Source organism: Somniosus microcephalus, chromosome 4 (assembly GCF_052327205.1).
Source record: "Somniosus microcephalus isolate GS21.2 chromosome 4, FLI_Smic_1.0, whole genome shotgun sequence".
NCBI classification, from domain to species: Eukaryota; Metazoa; Chordata; class Chondrichthyes; order Squaliformes; family Somniosidae; genus Somniosus; species Somniosus microcephalus.
In genome coordinates, this window is record NC_140990.1 from 79,219,672 (window position 1) to 79,237,143 (window position 17,472).

Sequence of the window (17,472 nt, forward strand, 5' to 3'; positions counted from 1 at the left end):
TACTCCACAACAGTGTAGTCACGGACAAATTATTCTAAAGAGCTTTTAAAAGCTACAAGATACGGGACTGAAGACATTCCTCAAACGGAGGGGGGACAAATCCCAGGGACATCGGCAGCGGGTGGAGGCGGAGCTGAGTGGCAGGGCGACTACAAGAGGTCCCAGAGGCTCAGGTAGGCCCCAGTGCGGCATCGGCAGCGGGTGGAGGCGGAGCTGAGCGGCAGAGCGACTACAAGAGGCCCCAGAGGCTCAGGTAGGCCCCAGTGCGGCATCGGCAGCGGGTGGAGGCGGAGCTGAGCGGCAGAGCGACTACAAGAGGTCCCAGAGGCTCAGGTAGGCCCCAGTGCGGCATCGGCAGCGGGTGGAGGCGGAGCTGAGCGGCAGAGCGACTACAAGAGGCTCCAGAGGCTCAGGTAGGCCCCAGTGCGGCATCGGCAGCGGGTGGAGGCGGAGCTGAGCGGCAGAGCGACTACAAGAGGTCCCAGAGGCTCAGGTAGGCCCCAGTGCGGCATCGGCAGCGGGTGGAGGCGGAGCTGAGCGGCAGAGCGACTACAAGAGGCTCCAGAGGCTCAGGTAGGCCCCAGTGCGGCATCGGCAGCGGGTGGAGGCGGAGCTGAGCAGCAGAGCGACTACAAGAGGCCCCAGAGGCTCAGGTAGGCCCCAGTGCGGCATCGGCAGCGGGTGGAGGCGGAGCTGAGCGGCAGAGCGACTACAAGAGGCCCCAGAGGCTCAGGTAGGCCTCAGTGCGGCATCGGCAGCGGGTGGAGGCGGAGCTGAGCGGCAGAGCGACTACAAGAGGCTCCAGAGGCTCAGGTAGGCCTCAGTGCGGCATCGGCAGCGGGTGGAGGCGGAGCTGAGCGGCAGAGCGACTACAAGAGGCTCCAGAGGCTCAGGTAGGCCTCAGTGCGGCATCGGCAGCGGGTGGAGGCGGAGCTGAGCGGCAGAGCGACTACAAGAGGCCCCAGAGGCTCAGGTAGGCCCCAGTGCGGCATCGGCAGCGGGTGGAGGCGGAGCAGCGCGGCAGAGCGACTACAAGAGGCCCCAGAGGCTCAGGTAGGCCCCAGTGCGGCATCGGCAGCGGGTGGAGGCGGAGCTGAGCGGCAGAGCGACTACAAGAGGCCCCAGAGGCTCAGGTAGGCCTCAGTGCGGCATCGGCAGCGGGTGGAGGCGGAGCTGAGCGGCAGAGCGACTACAAGAGGCCCCAGAGGCTCAGGTAGGCCTCACCAATCTCCAATCTCAGGGAAGGAGAGAGGTAAAAAGTATTCAAGGTGTGACGTCACCACAAAGCGGGTAAGTGATTGGTTGGTAAGTATTTCTCCCTTTTTAAGCTTAAATCCCCTTGGTTTATAGTTTCTAAGGTGCGATATTCATCATCTAAAATCGAGGCAGAGGGTATTTAAGAATAATATTAATAAATTTAATTAATTACATAGAATGGGAGATCAGGCGATGTGTTGCTGCTGCAATATGTGGGAGCTGGTGGACACCATTGATGCTCACGGTGATCACATTTGCAGTAAGTGTTGGCTGCTCGAGGAATTCCGGCTCCGTGTTGAAGAGCTGGAGTCCAAGCTTCAAATACTGAGACACATCAGGGAGGGGGAGAGTTACCTGGACTCTGTGTATCAGGAGGTAGTCACACCAATTAGAGTAATTAATTCAGATGTAGCCCATGGTCAGGGACAGGATGGTGTGACTATGAGTGAGGCAGGTACGGGGATCCAGGAGGTAGTGTTGGAGGAGCCGCAGCCCTTGCACTTGTCCAACAGGTTCGAGGCTCTTACTCCCTGTGAGGATGGGAACAGGGACTGCGGGGAGGATGAGCAACCTGGCCACAGCACTGTGGAGCGGGGGGCCATTCAAGTGGGGGGAGTTAAAAGAAATGTTGTAGTGGTAGGGGATAGTATCGTTAGGGGGATAGATAGAGTTCTCTGCAGCCGAGAGCGAGAGTCCCGAAGGCTGTGTTGCCTGCCCGGTGCCAGGGTTAAGGACATCTCCTCTGGACTGGAGAGAAACTTGGAGTGGGAGGGGGAGGATCCAGTTGTCGTGGTCCATGTTGGTACCAACGACATAGATAGGACAAGGAAGGAGGTTCTGCTGAGGGAGTTTGAGCAGCTAGGGGCCAAATTAAAAAGCAGAACCACAAGGGTAATAATCTCTGGATTATTACCTGAGCCACGAGCGAATTTGGCTAGGACAAATAAAATTAGAGATTTAAATGCGTGGCTCAAAGACTGGTGTGGGAGAAATGGGTTTTGCTTCCTGGGACACTGGCACCAGTACTGGGGCAGGAAGGTGCTGTTCCGTTGGGACGGGCTTCACTTGGCCAGTGCTGGGACTAGAGTCCTGGCGGATCATATAACTAGGGCTGTAGAGAGGGCTTTAAACTAACTAGTGGGGGGGGAGGTTCCTAGAGAGCAAATAATACAAATGACAACAGAGAAGGTCATAGACTTAGGTAGCAGTGGGGAAATTAAAAACCAGAGCATGTCAGGAAGCGGCAGAAGGTATGGAGTAAAAGGTAAAGTAATATCAAGGGCAAAAGCAGGAACTAAGTGTCACAAAACATCTTTGAAAGTTCTCTATCTGAATGCACGTAGCATTCGTAACAAAATAGATGAGTTAATGGCAAAAATAACTACATATGGGTATGATCTTGTGGCCATTACAGAAACATGGCTGCAGGGTGACAATGCCTGGGAATTAAACATACCAGGTTATTTAACGATCAGGAAGGAAGGGGAGGTGGGGTGGCTATGTTAATAAAGGAAGGAATCACTGTAATACAGAGAAATGATATTGGGTCAAAAGATCAGGACAATGAAACAGTTTGGGTGGAGGTAAGGAATAATAAGGGGAAAAAAACACTAGTGGGCGTAGTCTATAGACCTCCGAAATGTGGCAACTCTGTTGGACGGAGTATCAATCAGGAAATAGTTGAGGCTTGTAATAAGGGAACATCTATAATTATGGGGGATTTTAACTATCATATTAATTGGACAAATCAAATTGGGCAGGGCTGCCTTGAGGATGAGTTCATTGAGTGTATTAGGGATGGGTTTCTTGAGCAGTATGTAACTGAACCGACCAGGGGGCAGGCAACCTTAGATCTGGTCCTGCGTAACGAGACTGGGTTAATTAAAAATGTCCTAGTAAAGGATCCCCTTGGAATGAGTGACCATAACATGGTTGAATTCCGTATTCAATTAGAGGGTAAGAAGGTTGGATCTCAAACAAGCGTGCTAAGCTTGAACAAAGGAGACTATGAAGGTATGAGAGTGGAATTGAGTAGAGTGGACTGGGAAAATAGATTAAAGGGTAAGACGATACATGATCAGTGGTGTACATTTAAGGAGTTATTTTACAACTTCCAAAAAGTATATATTCCACTGAGAAGAAAAGGGTGTAAAAGAAAAGACAGCCATCCGTGGCTAAGTAAAGAAATTAAGGATAGTATTCGACTAAAAACAAGGGCATATAAGGTAGCCAAATCTAGTGGGAGGATAGAGGATTGGGAAAACTTTAAAAGACATCAAAAAATAACAAAAAGATTGATTAAGAAAGGGAAGATAGATTATGAAAGTAAATTAGCAAAAAATATAAAAACAGATAGTAAGAGTTTTTATAGTTATATAAAAAGAAAAAGGGTGGCTAAAGTAAATGTTGGTCCCTTAGAGGATGAGACCGGGAAATTAATGGTGGGAAATATGGAGATGGCAAAAACACTGAATGAATATTTTACATCAGTCTTTACAGTAGAAGACACTAAGAATATCCCAACACTGGACAAACAGGGGGCTAAAGGGGGGGAGGAGCTAAACACGATCAAAATCACTAAGGAAGTGGTACTCGGTAAAATAATGGGACTCAAGGCGGATAAATCACCAGGACCTGATGGCTTACATCCTAGGGTCTTGAGGGAAGTGGCGGTAGGGATTGTGGATGCATTGGTAATAATTTTCCAAAACTCCCTGGACTCGGCAATGGTCCCGGCAGACTGGAAAACTGCTAATGTAACGCCCTTATTTAAAAAGGGCAGTAGACAGAAGGCTGGAAACTATAGACCGGTTAGCCTAACATCTGTGGTAGGTAAAATTTTGGAGTCCATTATTAAGGAGACAGTAACAGGACATTTGGATAATCATAATTTAATAGGACAAAGTCAGCATGGTTTTATGAAGGGGAAGTCATGTTTGACAAATTTGCTGGAGTTCTTTGAGGAAGTAACATATAGGGTGGATAAAGGGGAACCAGTGGACGTAGTGTATTTAGACTTCCAAAAGGCATTTGACAAGGTGCCACACAAAAGATTATTGCTTAAGATAAAAAATCACGGGATTGGGGGTAATATTCTGGCATGGATAGAGGATTGGCTATCTAACAGAAGGCAGAGAGTTGGGATAAATGGTTCATTCTCAGACTGGCAATTAGTAACTAGTGGTGTTCCGCAGGGGTCAGTGCTGGGTCCCCAACTCTTTACAATCTATATTAACGATTTGGAGGAGGGGACCGAGTGTAACATATCAAAGTTTGCAGATGATACTAAGATGGGGGGGAAAGTAGTGAGTGAGGAGAACATAAAAAACCTTCAAGGGGACATAGACAGGCTAAGTAAGTGGGCAGAGATTTGGCAGATGGAATACAATACTGGAAAGTGTGAGGTTATGCACTTTGGCAGGAAAAATCGTAGAGCAAGTTATTATCTTAATGGCAAGAAACTGGAAAGTACTGAAGTACAAAGGGATCTGGGGGTCCTGGTGCACGAAACTCAAAAAGTTAGTATGCAGGTGCAGCAAGTGATTAAGAAGGCCAATGGAATGTTGGCTTTCATTGCTAGGGGGATAGAATATAAAAATAGGGAGGTATTGCTTCAGTTGTACAAGGTATTGGTGAGACCGCACCTGGAATACTGCGTACAGTTTTGGTGTCCATACTTAAGAAAGGACATACTTGCTCTCGAGTCAGTACAAAGAAGGTTCACTCGGTTAATCCCGGGTATGAGGGGATGGACATATGAGGAGAGGTTGAGTAGATTGGGACTCTACTCATTGGAGTTCAGAAGAATGAGAGGCGATCTTATTGAAACATATAAGATTGTGAAGGGGTTGGATCGGGTGGATGCAGGGAAGATGTTCCCGATGATGGGTGAAACTAGAACTAGGGGGCATAGTCTTAGAATAAGGGGCTGCTCTTTCAAAACTGAGATGAGGAGGAACTACTTCACTCAGGGTGGTAGGTCCATGGAATATGCTGCCCCAAAAAACTGTAGAAGCTACATCATTACATAAATTTAAAACAGAAATAGACAGTTTCCTAGAAGTAAAGGGAATTAAGGGTTACGGGGAGTGGGCAGGAATTTGGACATGAGTCTAGGTTCGGATCGGTCATGGCCCTGAGGGTAGCGGAGCGGGCCCAGGGGCCGTGTAGCCTGATCCTGCTCCTATTTCGTGTGTCTAATTCTGTTAGATTCAGGAGATGGCTCTGTGATAGTAGATTGGCGGTTAGGATCAGATCAGCCATGATCTTATTGAATGGCGGAGCAGGCTCGAGGGGCCGATTGGCCTACTCCTGCTCCTATTTCTTATGTTCTTATGTTCTTATGATGGTTTCCATCCAAGGATTCTGAGGGAAGCCAGAGGAAGGAATAACGGAGGGTCCCCGAGTATAAATTGGCTGGCGCCTTTCCCTACATTACAACAGCGACAGCAATTCAAAATCAATGAATTGGCCGTGAAGCCCTTTGGGCATCCTGGGGTCGTGAAGGGCGGCGAATAAATGCACCCTCGCCTCTGAGTCAGAGGTTGTGGGTTCAAGTCCCACTCCAGAGACTTGAGAGCAAAAATCCAGGATGACGCTCCAGTGCAGTGCTGAGGGACTGCTGCGCTGTCAGAGGTGCCGTCTTTCAGATCAGACATTAAACCGAGGCCTCCTCTGCTCTCTCGGGTGGGCGTAAATGATCCCAGGGCACTATTTCGAAGATGATTAGGGGAATTATCCCCGGTGTCCTGGCCAATATCAACATCACTAAAAAAAAACAGATTATCTAGTCATTACGTTGCATAGAAACATAGAAAAATAGGAGCAGGAGTAGGCCATTCGGCCCTTCGAGCCTGCTCCACCATTCAATGCGATCATGGCTGATCCTCTATCTCAATACCATATTCCCGCAATCTCCCCATACCCCCTGATGCCTTTTGTGTCTAGAAATCTATCTATCTACCTTCTTAAATATATTCAGTGACTTGGCCTCCACAGCCTGCTGTGGTAGAGAATTCCACAGGTTCACTACCCTCTGAGTGAAGAAATTTCTCCTCATCTCAGTCCTAAATAGCCGACCCCGTATCCTGAGACTGTGACCCCTCGTTCTCGAACCCCCAGCCAGGGGAAACATCCTCCCTGCATCCAGGCTGTCTAGCCCTGTCAGAATTTTGTACGTTTCAATGAGATCCTCTCTCATTCTTCTGAACTCTAGTGAATACAGGCCTAGTTGACCCAATCTCTCCTCATACGACAGTCCTGCCATCCCAGGAATCAGTCTGGTGAACCTTCGTTGCACTCCCTCTATGGCAAGTACATCCTTTCTTAGGTAAGGAGACCAAAACTGCACACACTACTCCAGGTGTGGTCTCACCAAGGCCCTGTACAGCTGTAGTAAGACATCCTTGCTCCTGTACTCAAATCCTCTTGCAATGAAGGCCAACATACCATTTGCCTTCCTAACTGTTTGCTGCACCTGCATGTTTGCTTTCAGTGACTGGTGTACAAGGACACCCAGGTCCCTTTGTACATCAACATTTCCCAATCTATCACCATTTAAATAATACTCTGCCTTTCTGTTTTTTCTACCGAAGTGGATAACTTCACATTTATCCATGTTATACTGCATCTGCCATGTATTCGCCCACTCACTCAACTTGTCTAAATCGCCTTGAACCCTTTTTGCATCCTCCTCACAACTCACAATCCCACCTAGTTTCGTGTCGTCAGCAAACTTGGAAATATTACATTTGGTTCCCTCATCCAAATCATTGATATATATTGTGAATAGCTGGGGCCCAAGCACTGATCCCTGCGGTACCCACTAGTCACCGCCTGCCACCCTGAAAAAGACCCATTTATTCCTATTCTCTGTTTCCTGTCTGTTAACCAATTTTTAATCCATGCCAGTATATTACGCCCAATCCCATGAGCTTTAATTTTGCACACTAACCTCTTATGTGGGACTTTAATCAAAGGCCTTCTGAAAATCCAAATACACCACATCCACTGGTTCTCCCTTATCTATTCTACCAGTTACATCCTCAAACAACTCCAGTAGGTTTGTCAAACTTGATTTCCCTTTCATAAATCCATGTTGACTCTAATCCCGTTGATATTTTCTAAGTGTCATGTTATCACATCCTTTATAATCGAGTCTAGCATTTTCCCTACCACTGATGTTAGGCTAATAGTGGGGTTACATTTGCCACCCTCCAATCTGCAGGAACTGTTCCATAACCTATATAATTTTGGAATTGCTGTTTGTGGGAGCTTGCCAAGCGCAAATTGGCTGCCGCTTTTCCTACATTACAACAGTGACTCCACTTCATTGGCTGTAAAGCTCTTTGGGACGTCCGATGTACGTGAAAGGCGCTATATAAATGCAAGTCTTTCTTTAAGTTCTTTGTTTCTCCTTTTCACTCCATTTTGACCCAGACTGTCTAGTAATGGAGGGGTTATCATAGAATCACAGAAATTTAGGGCACAGAAGGAGGCCATTCGGCCCATCGTGCCTGAGCCAGCCGAAAAACAGCTTTCCAGCCTAATCTCACTTTCCAGCTCTTGGTCCGTAGCCCTGCAGGTTACAGCACTTCATGTGCATATCCAAGTACTTTTCAACTGAGATGAGGGTTTTTGCCTCTACCACCCTTTCAGGCAGAAAGTTCCAGACCCCCACCGCCCTCTGAGTGAAAAAAGTCCTCCTCAACTCCCCTGTAATCCTTCTACCAATTACTTTAAATCTATGGCCCCTGGTTATTGACCTCGCTGATAAGGAAAATAGGTCCCTCCTACCCACTCTATCCAGGCCCCTCATAATTTTATACACCTCAATCAAGTCTCCCTCAGTCTCCTCTGTTCCAAAGAGCAGTTAGTAACAGAGATTGGAGAAGTTTGGGGCTTTTTTTTGCACTGAAGCAGTGAAGGATGAGGGCCAGCCTGATGGAGGTCCTCAAGACCATGAGGGTTATTGATCAAAGGCAAATGACAGATTCCTCTCTGGGCACCTCAAAGTCTGCATGCGCCGCTCTTGTTGGGGTTTAGAACGCACATGCTCAGGGGCAGCGGAGTCCCAGGACCAGCTGCTAGTGGGCATGCTCAGGGGCACAGTCCTAGGACCAGCTGCTAGTGCGCATGCTCAGGGGCAGAGTCCTAGGACCAGCTGCTAGTGGGCATGCTCAGGGGCAGCAGAGTCCCAGAACCAGCTGCTAGTGGGCATGCTCAGGGGAAGCAGAGTGCCAGGACCAGCTGCTAGTGGGCATGCTCAGGGGAAGCAGAGTCCCAGCACTAGCTGCTAGTGGGCATCAGAGTCCCAGGACCAGCTGCTAGTGGGCATGCTCAGGGGGCATCAGAGTCCCAGGACCAGCTGCTAGTGGGCATGCTCAGAGGCAGAGTCCCAGGACCAGCTGCTAGTGGGCATGCTCAGGGGGCATAAGAGTCCCAGGACCAGCTGCTAGTGGGCATGCTCAGAGGCAGAGTCCCAGGACCAGCTGCTAGTGGGCATGCTCAGGGGCAGAGTCCCAGGACCAGCTGCTAGTGGGCATGCTCAGGGGCAGAGTCCCAGGACCAGCTGCTAGTGGGCATGCTCAGCGGCAGAGTGCCAGGACCAGCTGCTAGTGGGCATGCTCAGGGAAAGCAGGGTCCCAGGACGAGCTGCTAGTGCGCATGCTCAGGGGCAGCAGAGTCCCAGGACCAGCTGCTAGTGCGCATGCTCGGGGGAGTCCCAGGACAAGCTGCTAGTCACACAGAATCACACAGAAACCCCACAGTGCAGATAGAGGCCATTTCGGCCCATCGAGCCTGCACCGACACATATCCCACCTGATCCCCGTAACCCCTACACCAACACATATCCCACCCTATCCCCGTAACCCCACGTATTTAATCCCCCTAACACTAAGGGTCAATTTATCATAGCCAATCAACCTAACCCGCACATCTTTGGACTGTGGGAGGAAACCGGAGCACCCGGAGAAAACCCACGCAAACACGGGGAGAATGTGCAAACTCCACACAGACAGTCGCCCGAGGCCGGATTCGAACCCGGGTCCCTGGCGCTGTGAGGCAACAGTGCTAACCACTATGCCACCGTGCGCATGCTCAGGGGTAGAGTCCCAGGACCAGCTGCTAGTGGGCATGCTCAGGGCTAGCAGAGTCCCAGGACCAGCTCCTAGTGCACATGCTCAGGGGTAGCAGAGTCCCAGGACCAGCTGCTAGTGCGCATGCTCAGGGGCAGCAGAGTCCCAGGACCAGCTGCTAGTGCGCATGCTCAGGGGCAGAGTCCCAGGAACAGCTGCTATTGCGCATGCTCAGGGGCACAGTCCCAGGACCAGCTGCTAGTGCGCATGCTCAGGGGCAGAGTCCCAGGATCAACTGCTAGTGCGCATGCTTGGGGGCGACGCTCTGGGTAACGGTGGTTAACGGTTGAAGAGTCGAAATTACCGGCGGAAAGCGAGTTTTCTCAGCTACAGAGACGAGCGGAGAGGGACGGGGAAATAAATAACGGGAAACACAAACTTGGGAGTCCGAGGGTCCCGGAGCGGATTCAGCCTCGCGGAGCGGGTCAGACTTCCTCAGCGACACGTGACCGGGGCCCGCGGCCTCAGTGACGTCATCGCCTCATGGACACGTGACCCGGGCCCACTGCCTGATTGACCGGAGCTTTGGACCAATAGGGAGCGAGCGGGGCGGGGCTGGAGGAGCGAGCGGGGCGGCGGGTCCTCCAACCAATCGGGGAGCCCGAGGGGCGGGACTAGCACCGGCTGATTTTCTGATCCGCAGGGCAGCGAGTTTCTCCAGTGCCTTGTTCAGGGCCCGGGGCCAGGGGAGGCTGTGGGCCTTTATTCCCCTTATTGGACACAAGGCTCTTTGTCTCACAACACACTGGCTCAGGTTTTAATAGAGACTTTTTAAATTCATCAATAAGAGCAGATAAACCCCGTGCTTCTGTGGAACAAACTTTCTAATATTTGGGAGTAAAAGTACAAGTTTTTTTCCCTCTGGGGAATTTATTATTAGTTTCAGGAAACAACAACAACCACTTGTATTTATAAAGCGCCTTTAACGTAGTAAAACGTCCCAAGGCTCTTCACAGGATCGTTATAAAACAAAATTTGACACCGAGCCACATAAGGAGATATTCGGGCAGATGACCAAAAGCTTGGTCAAAGAAGTAGGTTTTAAGGAGCATCTTAAAGAGGGAGAGAGAGGTAGAGAGACGGAGAGGTTTAGGGAAGGAATTCCAGAGCTTAGGGCCCAGGCAGCTGAAGGCACGGCCACCAATGCTGGAGCGATTAAAATCGGGGATGCTCAAGAGGCCAGAATTAGAGGAGCGCAGATATCTCGGAAGGTTGTAGGGGCTGGAAGAAATTACAGGGATAGGGAGGGGCGAGGCCATGGAGGGATTTGAAAACAAGGATGAGAATTTTAAGGATGAGATACTTGAGGAAAAGCAGGGAGTGGAGGAGGGTCAAGCCCTTATGGTACAGGGTCGTTAATTCTGTTCTGCAACAGTCACTGGGACAGACTGTATCTCCCCCTCTCCTCCACACAGGGATTTGTGGTAGTTAAAGGGACAGTGATTCTCCTTGTTCTGTGAGATTGTAATTAAAGGGACACTACTCTGAGATGGCTGCGAACTTTTAGTGTCGCCAGCCTTTCTAAAACCTCTTCCTGTCTTTGAAGATCTGTGTGAACTCGCTGGTGACTCAGCAGGTGGGATGAACTCTGAAACCTCTTTACACAGTCAGAACATTTAAAGGGTTTCTCATCGGTTCTGGGGCAGGAGGGATCTGGTTAACAGTGATCACAGTATCAGTAGGTTTAAAGTAGTTATTGGAAAGGGACAAAGAAAAATCAACGGTGAAAATACCCAGCTGGGAGAGAGCCAATTTCAGTGATGTGAGAAGGGATCGAGCACAGGTGGACTGGAAACAAAGATTGTCCAGGAAAACAGTGAATGACCAATGGCAGGCCTTCAAGGCTGAGATAGTTCGGGTACAAACCAAACATATTCCCATAAGGAGGAAAGATGGAGCATCCAAAGCTCGAGCTCCCGATGACAAAGGATATCGAGGTTAGAATAAAACAGAAAAAGGAGGTTTACAACAAATGTCAGGTACAGAATACAGTCAAAAACCAGGCAGAATACAGAGAGTGCGGGGGAAATTGAAACAGGATATAAGAAGGGCAAAGAGACAATATGAGAAAAGATTAGAGGGTAACATAAAAGAGAACCCCAAAATCTTCTATAAACATGAAAAGTAAAAGGATAGTTAAAGGAATGGTGGGGCTGATTAGGGACCAAATAGGAGCTCATCATACGGAGGCAGAGGGCGTGGCTGAGGTACTGAATGAGTACTTAGCATCTGTCTTCACAAAAGAAGAGGATGAAGTTAATGTCGCAGTAGAGGAGGGGGGAGTAGAGAAATTGGATAAAAATGGATAGAAAGGAGGTGCTCAATAGGTTGTCATCACTCAAAGTTAACAAGTCACCCGGTCCAGATGGGATGCATCCTAGGTTGCTGAGGGAATCTAGGTTGAGATAGCAGAAGCTCTGACCACAATCTTTCAATCTCCCTCAGATATATGGGAGGGGTGCCAGAGGACTGGAGGATTGCAAATGTTACACCCTGTTTAAAAAAAGGGGAGAGGGATAAACCTGGTAACTACAGGCCAATCAGCCTAATGTCAGTGATGGGTGAACGACTAGAGACCATTGTCAAGGACAAAATTAATTCTCACTTGGAGAAGCATGGGTTAATAAGGGATAGCCAGTATGGATTTGTTAAAGGTAAATCGTGTCTGACTAACCTGATTGAGTTCTTTGATGAAGTAACAGAGGGTTGATGAAGGTAGTGCAGCAGATGTTGTATATATGGACTTTCAAAAGGCATTTGATAAAGTACCACATAAGAGACTTACTCGGAAAATAGAAGCACAGGGAATTAAAGGGCTGATGGTAATTTGGGTTTATAATTGGCTGAGGGAGAGGAGACAGTGCGCAGTGCTGAGGGATGTTTTTCTGACTGGAGGGAAGTATGCAGTGGGCTCCCCCAGGGGTCGGGATTAGGACCATTGTTTTTCTTGTTATATATAACTGACCTGGACTTGGGTATAGGTGTACAATTTCAAAGTTTACGGATGATACAAAACTTGGCAACGTAGTAAATAGTGAGCATAGTAGTAGCAGACTTCAGGAGGACAGAGACAGACTGTGAAATGAGCAGACACAAGGCAGATGAAATTAAATGAGGATAAGTGTGAAGTGATGCAGTTTGGGAGAAACAACAGAGAGAGGCCGTATAATCTAAATGGGACTATTTTGAGGGGGTGCAAGAGCAGAGGGACCTGGGGGTCCATATTCACAAATCTTTGAAAGTGCCACGGCAAGTTGGTGAGGTGGTTCAGAAAGCGTATGGGATACTTGGCTTTGTAAACAGGGCCATTGAATACAAAAACAAGGAAGTTACACTAAACCTTTACAAATCACTGGTTAGGCCTCGGCTGGAGTCTTGTGTACAGTTCTGGGCACCACACTTTAGGAAGGATCTCAAGGCCTTGGAGAGGGTACAGAGGAGGTTGACCAGGATGGTACCAGGGATGAGGGACTTCAGTTATGTGGAGAGATTGGAGAAGCTGGGATTGTTCCCCTTAGAGCAGAGGAGGTTAAGAGGAGACCTAATAGAGGTGTTCAAAATGATGAGGGGGTTTTGATCGAACAAGTAGGGAGGAACTGTTTACTCTGGCAAGTGGGTCGGTAACCACAGATTTAAAATAGTTGCTAAAAGAACTAGAGGTGAAATGAGGAGAATTGTTTTCACACAGAGGGTTGTTAAGATTTGGAACGCACCATCTGAAAGGATGCTGGAATCAGGTTCCACAGGAACTTTCAAACGGCCATTGGACATGTACTTGAAGAGGACTAGTTTGCAGAGTTCTGGGGATAAAGCTGGGGTTTGGGACTAAATTGGACAGCTCTTTCAAAGAGCCGGCACAGACACGATGGGCCGAATCACCTCCTTCTGTGCTGTTAGATTCAATGATCAGTGTGAACACGCTATGTCTCTTAAGGCTCTTAGAGCTTTTAAAGCTGTTCCAACAGTCAGAACACTTCACGGATTCTCGTCAGTGTGAACAAGCTGGTGTGACCGGAGGGCGGATGGCTTGGTGAATCCCTTCCCACACACGGAGCAGGTGAATGGCACTCTCCAGTGTGAACTTGCTGGTGTCCCTTCCGCTCCCGGGAGCTTTTAAAGCTCTTCCCACAGTCAGAACATTTAATGGGTTTCTCTCCAGTGTGAACTCGCTGATGTGTCAGCAGGTTGGATTAATGAGTGAATCCCTTCTCACACACGGAGCAGGTGAACGGCCTCTCCCAAGTGTGAACTCGCTTGTGTGCCAACAGATTGCAGGACCGAGCGAATCCCTTCCCGCACACGGAGCAGGTGAACAGCCTCTCCCCAGTGTGTAGGTGTCGGTGTCGCTTCAGCTCCCGGGTGCATTTAAAGCTCTTCCCACAGTCAGAACATTTAAAGCATCTTCCGTCAGTGTGAACAAGCTGGTGTGACAGGAGGGTGGATGACTCAATGAATACCTTCCCACATTTGGTGCAGGTGAACGGCATCTCCCCAGTGTGGAGGTGCTGGTGTCTCAGCAGGTTGGTTGACCGAGCAAATCCTTTTCCACACACGGAGCAGGTGAACGGACTCTCTCCAGTGTGAGCTCGCTGGTGTCCCTTCAGCTCCTCAGAGCTTTTAAAACTCTTCCCACTTTGAGAACATTTAAATGGTCTCTCATCAGTGTGAGCAAGCTGGTGTGTCAGCAGGGTGGATGAATCAGTGAATCCCTTCCCACACACGGTGCAGGTGAATGGCCTCTCCCCAGTGTGAGCACGCTGGTGCATTGTCAGATGCCGATAGCTTTTAAAGCTCTTCTCACAGTCAGAACACATAACGGTCTCTCATCAGTGTGAACAAGCTGGTGTGCCTTCAGCTCCCCAGGGCTTTTAAAACTCTTACCATAGTCAGAGCATGTAAATGGTCTCTCCCCAATGTGAGCTCGCTGGTGTTCCTTCAGAGCCCCGGAGCTTTTAAAACTCTTCCCGCACTCAGGACAGTTAAACGGCCTCTCCCCAGTGTGAACAAGCTGGTGTCTCAGCAGGTGGGATGGATAAACAAATCCCTTCCCACACATGGAGCAGGTGAACAGACTGTCCCCGGTGTGACTGTGCCAATGAACTTCCGACGCAGATGGGGAACTGAATCCATTCCCGCCGTCCCCACCTTGACCCAGTGTCACCAGGTCAGGCGATCGGCTGAATCCACGTCCACACACGGAATTCATGTGTGGGTTGTCCGCGCTGCGATCACTGCTTTCTCCTTCCATGTGCAAAGATCGATGATATTCAGGTGCTGATGAATCGAGCGACTTTGTTTGATCTTGACGTAATGTTTGGTCTGAGCTTCCTGTCTGTAAATGCTCCACTTCTATAACCCTGTAAAACGAGTTTAGAAAGGGGTAAGAGGGAGAATGTTGTTGCATGTTCCCCTTTCCCAGCCCAGGGGCAGTGAAGCTGATTTTCAGACCCCAGCTGCTGCACCAGTTGGTTGATGCTGAGGACATCGTGGATAGCACGTTTAATGAGTTGGTCACACTGCAGGTAAAGGCTGCACAGGCAGGAAGGGAATGGGTGACCGCCAGGCAACGTAGTAGGCACAAGCAGGTAGTGCAGGGGTCCCCTGTGGCCATCCCCCTCTCAAACAGATATACCGCTTTGGATGTTGTTGGGGACGATGGCTTATCGGGGGAAGACAGCAGCAGCCAAATTCCTGGCACCGTGGGTGGTTCTGCTGCACAGGACGGGAGGAAAAAGAGTGGGAGAGCTATAGTAATAGGGGATTCTATTGTAAGGGGAATAGATAGGCGTTTCTGTGGCTGCAAATGAGACTCCAGGATGGTATGTTGCCTCCCTGGTGCAAGGGTCAAGGATGTCTCGGAGAGGCTGCAGAGCATTTTGGAAGGGGAGGGTGAACAACCAGTTGTGGTGGTGCATATAGGTACCAACGATATAGGTAAAAACCGGGATGAGGTCCCAAAAGCTGAATATAGGGAGTTAGGAGGTAAATTAAAAAATAGGACCTCAAAGGTAGTAATCTCAGGATTGCTACCAGTGCCACGTGCTAGTCAGAGTAGAAATAGAAGGATATTTCAGATGAATACGTGGCTAGAGGAATGGTGCAAGGGGAAGGGATTCAAATTCCTGGGACATTGGAACCAGTTCTGGGGGAGGTGGGTCCAGTACAAATTGGATGGTTTGCACCTGGGCAGGATGGGGACCAATGTCCTAGGGGGAGTGTTTGCTAGTGCTCTGGGGGAGGGTTTAAACTAAAATGGCAGGGGGTTGGGAAAACTGAGCAGGGAGACAGAGGAAAGGGAAACAAGGATAGAAGCAAAAGACAGGAAGGAGAAAAGCAAAGGTGGCAGTCAGAGAAATCAAGGGTTTAAATCAAACATGGCCACAGTAAATAATAATTCTAAAAGGTCTAAGAGTGTTAAAAAAACAAGCCTGAAGACTTTGTGTCTTAATGTGAGGAGCATTCATAATAAGGTGGATGAATTAGCTGCGTAAATCGAGGTAAACGGATATGATATGATTGGGATTACGGAAACATGGCTCCAGGGTGACCAAGGCTGGGAACTCAACATCCAGGGGTATTCAATATTCAGGAAAGACAGGCAAAAAGGAAAAGGAGGTGGGGTAGCATTGCTGGTTAAAGAAGGGATTAACACAATTGTAAGGAAGGATATTAGCTCTGATGATGTGGAATCTACATGGGTAGAACTGGGAAATACCATGGGACAGAAAACGTTAGTGGGAGTTGTATACAGACCCCCAAGCAGTAAGGCAGAGGTTGGGGATGGCATTAAACGGGAAATTAGAGACGTGCGCAATAAGGGCACAGCAGTTATCATGGGTGACTTTAATCTACATATAGATTGGGCTAACCAAATTAGTAACAATAGTGTGGAGGAGGAATTCCTGGAGTGTATACGGGATGATTTCCTGGACCAATATGTCGAGGAACCAACGAGGGATCAGGCCATCTTAGACTGGGTATTATGTAATGAGAAAGGGATAATTAGCAATCTTGTTGCGCGAGGCCCCTTGGGGCGGAGCGATCATAATATGATAGAATTCTTCATTAAGATGGAGAGTCAAGTAGTTGACTCGGAGACGAGGGTCCTGAATTTAAATAAAGGAAACTACGATGGTATGAGGCGCGAGTTGGGTAGGATTGATTGGGGAATGTTACTCAAAGGTTTGACGGTGGATAGGCAATGGCAAACATTTAAAGATCGCATGGATGAACTGCAGAATTTGTTCATCTCTGTTTGGCATAAAAATAAAACAAAAAAGGTGACTCAACCGTGGCTAACAAGGGAAATTAGGGATAGCATAAGATCCAAGGAGAGGGCATATAAATTGGCCAGAAAAAGCAGTAAACCTACGGATTGGGAGCAGTTTAGGATGCAGCAAAGGAGGACAAAGGGATTAATTAAGAGGGGGAAAATAGAGTATGAGAGTAAGCTTTCAGGGAACATAAAAACTGACTGTAAAAGCTTCTATAGATATGTGAAGAGAAAAAGATTGGTGAAGTCAAGCGTAGGTCCCTTGCAGTCAGAATCAGGGGAATTTATAATGAGGAACAAAGAAAAAGCAGACCAATTAAATACATACTTCGGTTCTGCCTTCACAAAGGAGGACACAAATAACCTCCCAGAGATGTTGGGAACATAGAGCCCAATGAGAGGGAGGAACTGAAAGAAATCAGTACTTGTAGGGAAATGGTGTTAGGAAAATTGATGGGATTGAAGGCCAATAAATTCCCAGGGCCTGATAATCTACATCCTAGGGTACTTAAGGAAGTGGCCCTAGAAATAGTAGATGCATTGCTGATCATCTTCCAACATTCGATAGAATCTGGAACAGTACCCATGGATTGGAGCGTAGCTAATGTTACCCCACTATTCAAAAAAGGTGGTAGAGAGAAAATGGGGAATTATAGACCAGGAAGCCTGACATTGGTAGTGGGGAAAATGCTAGAGTCCATTAAAAAAGATGTAATAGCAGAGCACTTGGAAAACAGTGACAAGATCGGACAAAGTCAACATGGATTTACAAAAGGTAAATCGTGCTTGACTAATCTACTGGAA

At 48.5% G+C, this 17,472-nt stretch overlaps 1 pseudogene; it reads right to left on the reverse strand.

The window, feature by feature from the left end:
• The window catches only part of LOC147119317 (uncharacterized), a 31,914-nt pseudogene extending 17,271 nt beyond the window's left edge, over positions 1-14,643 (reverse strand).
• Positions 14,644-17,472: the final 2,829 nt, after the last annotated feature.